The sequence below is a fragment of the Macaca thibetana genome, chromosome 14, assembly GCF_024542745.1.
Source record: "Macaca thibetana thibetana isolate TM-01 chromosome 14, ASM2454274v1, whole genome shotgun sequence".
NCBI classification, from domain to species: Eukaryota; Metazoa; Chordata; class Mammalia; order Primates; family Cercopithecidae; genus Macaca; species Macaca thibetana.
Genome location: NC_065591.1, coordinates 104440738 through 104453291, shown reverse-complemented (window position 1 = coordinate 104453291; position 12554 = coordinate 104440738). Strand labels below are relative to the sequence as shown.

The 12554-nt window shown below is 36.6% G+C and overlaps 1 protein-coding gene and 1 long non-coding RNA gene across 19 annotated transcripts in view; one reads left to right on the top strand and one right to left on the bottom strand.

The window, feature by feature from the left end:
* Positions 1-8337, bottom strand: part of LOC126935818 (uncharacterized) — a 48064-nt gene extending 39727 nt beyond the window's left edge. The window contains exon 1 of the long non-coding RNA XR_007719310.1: positions 8270-8337. This is a non-coding gene — a long non-coding RNA (uncharacterized LOC126935818). The remainder of the gene's footprint in view (positions 1-8269) is intronic.
* Positions 1-12554, top strand: part of TIMM8B (translocase of inner mitochondrial membrane 8 homolog B) — a 1180384-nt gene that overhangs the window by 633225 nt on the left and 534605 nt on the right. The gene's annotated exons all lie outside the window — the stretch shown is intronic.

Sequence of the window (12554 nt, the reverse complement as noted above, 5' to 3'; positions counted from 1 at the left end):
TTTAGCAAATAGGGTAAAGGAGAAATAATGGCATACGTCTTCCAAGGCTGGGTGATAAAAAGTGATAAAGTTTCAGCTTTGTATACTGGAACACTTGCTTTTGGAGCCCTGGTCATGATATAAGAAGTCCAACTGCCCTGAAACCACTGTGAGAAAGTCCAGGTCTTAGGGAGAAACTGTATGTACATGCTCAGGTTGACTGCCCCATATAAGGTTGCAGATTACAGCTAGCATAGACTACTGGATATGTAAGTGAAGATATCTCCAGATGATTCTAGCCCCTAGCCAGTGAGATGTCCCAGCATAGGTGCCAGACATCATGAAAGAGAGCTAAACCAACACTATTGTACTCCATATGAATTCACAGCTTGTGTGATCCGTGAACATAGTAAAGTATTTTTTAAAAAATCATTTAGATTTAATTTGTTATAGGCAATAGAAACTGGAACATATGGACATAGGTCAACTTAAAATCTTATCACTTAAAATACTGCTTAAGCACCCCCCCTTACCAAATATTGCAGATCAGAGAAAATGCAAAATTATACATATATGAATATATATGTATCTTATATGTTTTATATATATATATATATAATGTGAACTAAAAGAAAGGAGAAGGTAAAATTCTGTAAAAGTAAGAATGTAGATCACTATTTATGAATGTATCTATTTATTAGATAAAGAAAATATTAGAGGACAGTAATGTTATCCAGAAAACTAAGAGGAATGAAATACTAACCTAAACAGGGTTGACTCCTGATGCTGGCACCTTAGGTGGTACAATTTTCTTTTAGGCTTTTAATAGGTTTTCTAAAATTAAAAACTTGTCAAAAAGACTTTTGTTTCTGTCCAAGATGGAGTATGAAAGACCAGAATTAGCAAAATTTGTCCTAAACTAAAGGCTGCTCTAGTGCTACCTAATAAATCGTAAAACCAAGACTGAAAAGAATCAAAGTATTTTTCAAGCATCTGAATTTTGTCCTGGAAAAAAGCTCCAGAATATTTATATGAATTCATAGATAAATATCTAGCCAGCACCCAACAAGTTACTTCATGTCTGGCATCCAATTAAAAACTGATAGACATTCAAAGAAGCATAAAAATATGTCTCATAATGAAAAAAATCCAGTTAATTAAAACCAACTCAGAAAAGACAAAGATGTTAGACTAGCAGAAAAGAATGTTAAACAGTGAAACAGGTCTTATAAATTATTTCCATATGTTCAAAAAGTTTAAATAGAGATGTGGGAAATATTAAAAAGATCAAAATGAACTTCTAGAGATGAAAATTATGATGTCTAAAATAAAACTACATTAGATGAGATAAACAGTATATTAAACTTTGCAGGAGAAAAATTAGTAAACAATTTAGCAAAGACACAATTCAAAATGAAATGCACAGAGAAAAAGGAATTGTATAAAATTAAGTTATGGGACAAGTTCAAGCAGTCTAATATTTATTTAAATGGAGTCCCTGAAAGATGAAGAAAGAAGAAAAAATATTTGAAGAAATAACTACCAAATTTTTTCTGAATTTGACGACTATAGACCCACAAAGATAAGAAGCTCAATAAACCCTGAGCACAATAAACATGAAGAAATTTACATCAAAGACAATCATAATCAAATTGGACAAAACCAGTACTAACAGAAAGTCTTTAAAGCAATCCATGGGTGAGGTCAAGGGAGACACTTTATGCACAAAGAAACAAAGACAAAGATGACAGCAGGTTTCTCATTGGAATTAATTCAAGGCAGAAGAGAGTGGAGCAGCATCTTTAAAGCTGCAAAAGAAAAACTATCACCTAAAATTTTATATTCAGGAAAAGTGTTTCAAAAAAAAAAAAAAAAAAAAAAGCAAAATAAACACTTTTTCAGATGTACAAAGCTGAAAGAATATATCAGCAGCAGATTTGTACTACAAGAAATGTTAAAGGAAGGAAGTCCTTTAAGGCAAAAGAAAATGAAACTAGATAGAAATCTTGATCTATACAAAAGAAAGAAGGCCATTGGAAATGGTATATACATAAGTAAATATATAAGATTTTTTTCTTATTATTTAAGTATCTTTAACAAATAATCGATTGCTTAAACCAAAATCATAATAATGATATGGGATTTACAACGTGTAAAATTAAAATGAATGGCACCATCATCACAAAGAATGAGCGGGGAAAAATCTAAGTATATAAGTCTAATACTTATATATTATATACAATGACACTGTATAATATCATTTGAAGATAGAATGTGATTAAAGATATGTATTATGAACCTTAAAACAAGCAGTAATGTAACAAAACAATGACACAGCTAGTGAGCCAAAAGTGAGATAGAATAGAATTACAAAAAAAAAACCCAATTAATCCAAAAGAAGACATAAAAAGTAGAGAAAGGGAACAGCAACAACAAAAAACCAAGATGGCACGAGGAGAAAAAATAACAAGATGATATATTTTTAAACCTAACAATACAATCACATTAAATATAAGTGGTATAAACCAAGGGTCAGCAAACTAAGCTCTATGGGCCAAATCTGGCCCGTAGCCTGATTTTATATGGCCCTTGACTAAGAATGGTCTTGCCATTTTTAATGAGCCATTAAGAAGGAGGAGAAGGAAGAGAAAGGAGAAGGAGGAGGGAAGAAGAGGTAGGAGGAGCTGGAAAAGGTAAAGATCATATAGACTTGGTCTACAAAGACTAAAATATTTACTCTCTGGTCCTTTACAGAAAAAATTTCCAACTCTTGGTCTAAACATGCCAATTAAAAGGGAAAGATTATTATATTACATATAAAAGCAAAGCTCAACTATATGCTGCCTACAACAAAGACACTTTAAACACAAAAAGAGTAAAAGTAAAACGATGGGAAAATGTACTACTGATCAACACTAATTAATGCCATCAATGCTTACACTAATCAAAAGAAAGTGTTGTGGTTATATTAGTATTAGATATCAGGGCAAAAAATACTACCAACAATAAAGAAGGTCATTTTGTAATTGTAAAGAGAATAATTCATCAAGAAGGCATAATAATCCTAAATGCTTATGCACTTAACAATATGGTTTCAAAATGTGTAAAACCAAAAAATGATAGAACTACAAGGAACTAAATAAACTAGTCCATAATTACAATCAGAGATTTTAATACCAATCTCTCAATAATGAATAAAACAACCAAGAGTATAGAAGGCTTGAACAACACCATTAACCAACTTGACCCAACTGACATTGATAGAACATTCCACTCAGCAACAATACAATACACAACCTCTTCAGGAAAATACAGAACACTTACTAACGTAGATCAAAATCTGGGCCATTAAGCAAGTCTTGATATATTTAGAATTTTAAAGATTTCAAGGTTCTTTGACTACAGTGGAATTAAATTCAAAATCAGTAACAGAAAGATATTGAGAAAATTCCCAAATATTTGGAAACTAAATGACATATTAAGTCAAAGAGGAAATAAAAAGAAATAAAAGGTATTTTGAACTGAATGAAAAGAAAAACACAAATCAAATTTGGGGGACACAGCTAAAGCGGTACTTGAGTGAAATTTACAGCACTCAATGCCTATATTATAAAATAGACAAAGGCTCAAATTAATGGGTCTTACTTTTTGTCTTAAGAAATTAGAACAAGAAGAGCAAATTAAACTCATATTAAACAGAAGAAAAGAAATAATAAATATCAGAACGCATATTAGGCTGTTCTTGTGTTGCTACAAGGAAATACCTGTGACTGGGTAATTTATAAAGAAAAGAGATTTAATGGGCTCATGGTTCTGCAGAATGTGCAGGAAGTACACTGCTGGGCTTCTGCTTGGCTTCTGATGAGGCCTCAGGAAGCTTATAATCATGGCAGAAGGCAAAGGGGGAGCTGGAACATCACATAGTGAAGGCAAGAGCAAGGAAGGATGGGGGAGGTGCCACATACTTTTTGCACAACAGGTCTCATGTGAACTCAGAGCAAGAACTCACTTATCACCAAGAGGATGGCCCAAGCCATTCATGAAGGATCTGCCCCTATGATCCAAACACCTCCCACCAGGCCCATTTCACCACCTCCAGCACTCAGAATTACATTTCAACATGAGATTTGGGTGGGGACAAATATCCAAACTATATCCGAGTGGAAGTCAAGGAATGAGAAATCAGGGAAACCAATAGAGAAATTTAATGAAACTTCTAACCAGACTAATCAGGAAACAAAGAGTGAAGAACCAAATTAGCAATATCAGAAATAAGAGAAATGGCATTTTTATATATCCTACAGATATTAAAATGATAATGAGGGCAATGTTATGCCCATAAATTCAACAACTTATAAGAAATCAATAATTTCCTTGAAAGACACAAACTACTAAAGATCACTGAATGAGAAGTAGCCTGATTAGTGCTATATCTATTGAAGAAAATTAATTTGCAGTTAAATAAAATTCCTTTCAATAAATAAAATTTCAGACCCAGATGGCTTTATCTATGAATTGTACCAAATACTTTCAGAAAATGGAATAGGAGGAAATTCTATCTCCCAACTCATTCTGTGAAGGCAGCAACACCCTGATTCCAAAACTAGACAAAGACATTACAAAAAAAGAAAACTACAGACCAAACTTCCTTGTGAACATTAACACAAAAATTCTAAAGAAAACTTCAGCAAACTGAATTCAACAACATATAAAAAATAATACATCATGACCAAGTGAGTTTTGTCCCAGGGATGAAAAGTTGGGTTAACATTTTAAATAAATATGATTTAACATATTAACTCATAAAGAAAAAACTCATGTGATCACTTCAATCGATGTAGTAATTGACAAAATTCAACATCCATTCATGGTAACAACAACAAAAAAAATTCTTAGCAAACTGGCAAAAATCAGAGAACTTCTTCAATCCATAATGGCATCTATGAAAAACCTACAGCTAATATCACACTTAGTGGAGAAATACTGGGTGCTTACATTCATAAAATTAGGAGCATGGCATGGTTATTTGCTCTTGGCACTTCTATTCAACATTGTTCTAGAAGTTCTAGCCATTGCAATATGAGAAGAAAAAGAAATTAAAACACCCATGTTGGAAAGGAAGAGGTAATACAGTTTTTATTTGCAGATGATATGGTTCTTTATTTAGAAAATACAATGGAATATGAAACTAGAGCTAATTAAATGTCTTACAAAATATCCTTTGCAATAGTACAAGAATATTAAATATTTAGATGTAAATGTAACTAGTGACATCAATACCTATACATTAAAAACTATAATACAATATTGAGAGAAATTAAAGACCTAAATATACCGAGAGATAATATCCCGTTTATGGGTCGAACAACTTAATATTTTTATGATGTTAGTTTTCAGCAAATTGATAATTCAATTCTGATGAAATCCCAATGAGCTGGTTCTAAAAATCTTAAGGAAATGCAAGGACCTACAATACCCAGAACAACGTGAATAAAGAGACAGAGAGTGAGATAATGAATGCCACCTTATTTAAAACCTTATTACTAATCTACCATAATCTAGACACTTTAGTATTTATGCCAAGATGGACAAATAGAAAAATGAAAATGAATAGATAATTCAGAACAAATTCACACGTATATGGACACCTGACTTTCGAAAAAGGTGCAAAGACAATTCAGCGGAGAAAGGACTTTCAACAAAAGATGAAAATATTTTAGCATTTTCAACAAAAGATGCTGAAGTAATTATTTACCTATATGTTCCCCCTGCAAAAAGATAAACTTCAATTCATACCTTGCACCATTTTAAAAAATTGACTCAAAATAGTTCATTGACCTAAAAAATTATTTAAAAACTGTGTGAGGCTCCAGAATTGTGTACAATGCTCTCCTCCAGTGCTAATCCCAGCAGAATAACTCAGTTGTTTTAATTTGGAATTAATTTGTTACGGGAAGTCAGGGACCCTGAATGGAGGGACCGGCTGAAGCCATGGCAGAAGAACATAAATTGTGAATATTTCATAGACATTTATTAGTTCCCCAAATTAATACTCTTGTGATTTCCTAAGCCTGTCTTTACTTTAATCTCTTAATCTTGTCATCTTTGTAAGCAGAGGATATATGTTGCCTCAGGACCCTGTGATGATTGCGTTAACTGCACAAATTGTTCGTAAAGCATGTGTGTTTAAACAAGATGAAATCTGGGCACCTTGACAAAAGAACAGGATAATAGTGATATTCACGGAATAAGGGAGATAACCATCAGGTCTGACTGCCTGAGAGCTGGGCGGAACAGAGCCATATTTATCTTCTTACAAAAGCGAATAGGAGAAATATCACTGAATTCTTTTTCTCAGCGAGGAGCAGCCCTGAGAAAGAGACTACGTTTCTAGGGGGAGGTCTCTAAAATGACCGCTCTGGGAATGTGTCTTATACAGTTGCAGATAAGGGATGAAATAAGCCCTAGTCTCCCGTAGTGCTCCCGGGCCTATTAGGATGAGGAAATTCCCGCCTAGTAAATTTTAGTCAGACCAGTTGTCTGTTCTCAAACCCTGTCTCCTGATAACATGTTACCAATGACAGTGAGTGGCCAAAACTTCATTAGCAATTTTAATTTTACCCTGGTGCTCTGCCCCCATTTGCCTTGTGATATTTTATTGCCTTGTGAAACATGTGATCTCTGTGACCCACACCCTATTCGTACACTCCCTCCCATTTGAAAATCACTGATAAAAACTTGCTAGTTTTGCAGCTTGGGGGGCATCATGGAACCTGCCAAAATGTGATGTCTCCCCCGGACACCCAGCTTTAAAATTTCTCTCTTTTGTACTCTTTCACTTTATTTCTCAGACTGGCCGACACTTACAGAAAATAGAAAAGAATCTATGTTGAATTATCAGGGGTGGTTCCCCTGATATTAATTGTCATCAATTGTTATCCCTATACAATGTGTTCATAAAAACGAAGTGTATGCATTTTGATTGGTATATGCCCCATGAAAGAATGGAAGAAGGTGAACAAAAACTAAACATAACTAATAGTCTGGTTTAACCTTACAAGATCCCATTTTCAAACAAATAGCCAGTTGAGTAAAGAGAACGAAAGGACAAGCCACAGACTGGAAGAAAATATTTGCAAAACATGTATCTAACAAAGGACTTGTATCCAGAATATGTAAAGATCTCCCAAAATTGAGTAAGAAATGTTAAACAATTTATTTAATGGGCAAACAAGTCAAATACACACTTCATTAAAGAAGACACATGATTATCAAATATGTATACAAAAAGATGCTCCATATCATTAGACTAGAGAAATGTACATTAAAACAACAACAGGCACTATACACATATTAGAATGACTAAAACTAAAAAGACTGATTATACCAAAAGCTGGTGAGGATGTGGAGGGACAGAAATTTTCAGTCACTGCTGGTGGGGGTGTAAAATGGTACTTTAGAAAAAAGTTTGGCAGTTTTTTAAAAAATTAAATATATGCTTACCATAATATGACCCAGCCATTTCATGCCTAAGAATTTACCCAAGTTAAATGAAAACATATGTTCACACAAAGGCTTGTACATGAAGATTCATAGCAGTTTTATTTGTAGTGGTTAAGAATTGGAAACAATCCAAATATCCATCAACATGTAACTGGATAAACAAGCTGCAGTATATCTACACATTGAAATATTAGTAACAATAAGGAATGAACTCTTAACACACACAATGACATGGATGGATTTCAAATAATTACACTGAGTGAAAGAAGCCAGATAAAGAAAAAGAGTTAAAGGTGCACAGAGGTAATTTTGGAGGGATGATGAATATATTTATCATCTTGATTTGTGGCTCTGGTTTTATGAGTATATACATATGTCAAAACTTATCAAATCGTATACTCACTTTAAATGTGCAATCTATTATATATCCATTATACCTAAGTAAAACTACTTAAAAGATTAAAATATAAAAAAGTATAAAAATACATATAATTTGTACCACTCTGAGGTCCCTTATTTAAAAAAAAAAAATTGAAAAGGCAGGCTGTGAAACATAAGATTCTTTCTATAAGGTGAAAGAAGGACAGAAAGAACAGAAAACCTTGGTCTGTGAGGATCCTGCTAGGAGCAGAGATGATTCTCAATATGTCAGACATGCAGAGTTAATTAATGCTTTTTCTCTTCTCCTGTCATTTGATTCAAATGGGGTTTAAAGAGTCTCTTGGAAATAACAATTGGAACCCTACCCAAAGTAGGTAAGACATCATCAGAGATATCCAATGCTTACCTTTGGGAATTCCCAACAGAAGTGAGATGCAGGGAGGGATGAGGGGACCATGAGAGAGGGGCTGTCACAGTCAATCAGACACAGCTTCAGAACTGAAAGAAGGAGGGGACTGATGGCTCCAGATGCAACTTGCAGCTGTCATGGGAAGCCAGCCCAGCCCAGCCACCATGATTCTGTGTGTGCCCTGAAGGAGAAAGGGGGCAGTGTGTGTGAACTGAAAGGACTTATTCACAGAACTTGGTAACACTTTGGGATCTGAGCCACCCAGCTGGGACACACTGTTGGTCTGAATTGCAGCACCCTCTCCATTGAGTGTAACAGTTCACCTCCTTATAGACTATGGAGCAGCCATGGCACTATGAGCACCCAGGGTATCCTCTGCCTTCTGTGAATCTCCTGCAGGGCCATCTCAGGGTGGAGCAAAGATAATTCATCCCAGTTCAATGAGATGAACAGCAATGGCTTGCACTGCACAGCAATGAAAAGGCTCAAGGACAAGAAGACAGCTGTGTCCATGAGCCCTAACAACAGGGGTCCAAGCAATAACCCTGTGCTCAACCCTGCCTCCCACCACCAAAGCCCTTGCTTGAGAAAAGTGTAGAGAAAAGTGATATTCTGTATTAGTCTGTTCTCACACTGCTAATAAAGACATACCTGAGACTGGGTAATTTATAAAGGAAAGAGGTATCATGGCAGAAGGCAAAGGAAGAGCAAAGGGACATCCTACATGGTGGCAGGCAAGAGAGAGAGCTTGTGCAGGGGAACTCCTCTTTATAAAACAATCAGATCTCATGAGACTTACTCACTATCATGAGAACAGCACAGGAAAAACCCACCCCCAGGATTCAATTACCTCGCACCGAGTCCCTTCCGTGACACATGTGGATTATTACAATTAAAGGTGAGATTTTGGTGAGGGCACAGAGCCAAATCATATCACCCTCTTTCCTTCATAAAAGTGGTACTGACCAAGGTCCCTTAAGAGTGATCTACTCAGGGTGGCAGTGACAGATGTGCAACTCTGCAGCATTAAGAGCACAGGGTTCTGCAACAAGAAGCCATGGCGTGAACAGTCAGGCAGGGAACCACTCTTATCAGCAGCTCAGGAGTCCTTGCCAGGCTGGTATGACAGCAAGGAACAACGAGGACCAAGCCTTGATGCCTTTAAGGCAACCTCGGCAGAATTTCCAGAAACACCTGGAGGCAGGAAACTGCATATCTATTCATGTACTTTATATACAAATATATGGTGACTATTAAAGTTTAAGTTTTATTGTTAATATGATGCATTTCTACTCATAGGCTGGGAAATAACTGAAAATATTCTAAATTAGTATCTCAGTGAATAGGAGCATATTTTTCTCCTGTAGGAGAAAAGGGGAAGTAGAAACAAACAACAACAATAACAACAAAATCCCTCTCAATATGGTGGTCCATAATCACAGATGTGTGCCCAAAGATCACAACAATTCAGATTGATCTCCTACAGTGATAATTCTGAGAAATGATAATAATATATTCTAGACCCTGTTACAATGTAATAAAAAGATCAAAGAAAACAGCTCTGTTTAGACAAAAGTAGACACTAAAATTTCTCAGATGTTCTCATTATGACTTTTAAAACATGCTTTTCTATTGGGTACTCAATGTTTAAATGAACCTGTACTTTCCAGTTAGTAAAAGTTCTACAGTATATGGATATCAGTGACCACAGAGAGCCCTACTTCTCTTGATAGCAGAATAAAAATAAACAGAATAAAATTTTACCACAAAGAATTTAGCGCCTGATGGAAAGAGATATAAAGTCCTGAAGTTGTTGTCTAAGTGACATAAATTCCTTGCTGCTCTGAAGCACCTGTCGTCAGAGGCAGAACCATCTCCAGGCAGCCTGACAGTTCAAAGAAACATAAACAACAAAAAATTGGCCCTGTGACACATTGATTTTGTGCGTACTCTTTTATCCCTCAGGCTAAATATTTTTGAATACCCATTTGATATGCTAACTAATAAAAGCAGAGTCCATTCTTTCCATAAATAAATGATTTCGTTAAGGATTCAAATCAGACATGGCAGAATCTCCCCATTTGCTGATTGCTAATGTATTTTAGCCATGACATACATTCTTACATGTTCCAATTCAGCAAAGTCTCTTTCTTATGGAGGGAGATGCCAGATTTGGATGGCGTATGTTTAATCTAGCCAAGGGAACATATTTCCTCCCTGAAACACGGCCCTGACAGCAAGGCAAAGTGTGATGAAGTTGTGTCACAAATAGGTGCGGCTCAATCCATCTGGCAAGGGGGAGTCTGTGCTGCCTAATTAAGAAAACGTAATGATCTGATCTCATCAAACATCCATTTACAGTTTTGATAAGTGAAGTTATCTCGTTAGATTTCTGCAAATGATTGTGAGCTGGTGTCCCTAACAAAACCCACAGGGCTTGGGGTGTGGACTTAGAGACGATGAGATTTGTACGCATTTAGGTCAGCAACACATATTGTGGCAAAGGGACGCCACACGACTTTCTGAAGATTCTTGGCCAGTAACTTGCGAAACACTGATCTGATTTGCTTGGAAATTTTTTAAATAATTGGCTCCTGCTGGCTGAGGCCCCATGCCAACACCGTATGGTAATTCATTTGTGACATTCCTAGAAGAGAGAATCTGCCGGAAGAGCTGCAGTAATATGTTTAGGGAACAATCATGCCATCCTCCGAATAGGATGCATAAAAGGAAGCAAACAGCAGGAGGCCAGCAGAGAGGCCTCTGGGTTTCCAGGGGAAAGATTCTCAATTTAAATGGAAATTTTGTAACTCTTCCTCCCCTTCTCCCTTTCCAGGCTCTGAGTAAGACACTGGCTGGGACTGTTTCAAGACCAAGTGTACAATCTTAGAAATGATTATTTAGGTCTCCTGGATTTGCTATTTATTGACCAAGGCTCTGGAGACTATGATAGTGACTTTGCAAAGAATCTACTTGAATCAACAATTTCTGGGCCTTTGTAGATGTCGTTTGATGCTTAGGAAGCTTTTCAAGAAATACCAGCAGCCTTTAGGAAATAAAGGAAAGTACCAAGGTAGCCCAACGTCTCTGAAAATAGTTAAGGATTGTATTGTAGCTCATACCTAGAGTAAAGGAACTTAAAGAGAACATCTGATAGGTACTAAGTGCGCAAGAAAGCAAACAGTGAAGCCATGGTTTGCCTCCTAAAAGAAGAAAAAAGAAGGAAGAAAGAGAAGGAGAGGAGGAGTGAAGAAAAGAGAAAGGAAACGCAAGAGGGAGGGAGGGAAAAGCAAGTTTCAAGGGAAGAGGTAAGAAGAAAGGCAAAGTCAGAAACTCTGAGCAACAGGAGGGTCCCACAGGGAGCAAGGTTGACCATTTGTCAATATTTTATCAAAACATTTTTCGCCTGAAAAATAAGTTACAAAAATAGCTCTATCTTCTCTTTGTCACCTAGCCAGCAATCCCAAATGGAGGTGGCATTCTTCGGTAATTGATACACCAAGGAAGACATAAAGGGCACAGTAGAGGAATTTGGAAGTGAACACTGGTCTGGATACTCCATGGTATGAACAAAGCATTCGTGCCAGTTATTTTAAACAACCCAGTGCTGGATGCTCATTTTCAAATCCCATCTCTTGGATTTTCCCATCTGCAAGGATGCAGAAAGACAGCATCAGTATCTAGTGGTCTAAAGACAAGAAAAGCAAGGTAGAATCCCAAATCTAGGCAATGTCAACTAAAATAACCCACTTTAACAATGTTCTAAATGCCTACACTGGTGACCCTGTCTCCAAGCATGCTGGAAGATTAATACAAGGAGAATGGAGGAGATGGTGAATGGGATTCTTGCCAACGCTGACAAGAGTTGAGGGTTGAGGGGACAAACCAACACTGGCTGTGACCACCCAATTGTAAGGGGATACAATAAACTCCACCATCAACATTTAAGGAATCTGACCAATTTGAAAGAACAGGTAAGCACAGTGCCAGTGGCTTCTAGGCGGGGATGATTCTGGGGGAAGCAATTAATAGTGACATGGATTCTGTCTGAGTTAGGGTAGATATTGGGTGAAAACTTGGTGACTAGGATTCGGGTTCAAGATTACTGAGCTGGGATCAGAGCTGGGGTCCAAGACAAGGCACTTGGGAGGAAACTGTGCCCGTGCATAGTGATATGAAAGAGGAATCTAGAGCTGGTTGCTTATTCAGCACCTGGGGCTCTGAACATTCTTTGTTGAACCCAGGTGCTCTGACCTGAAAAACAGAAGGCAACAGATTTATA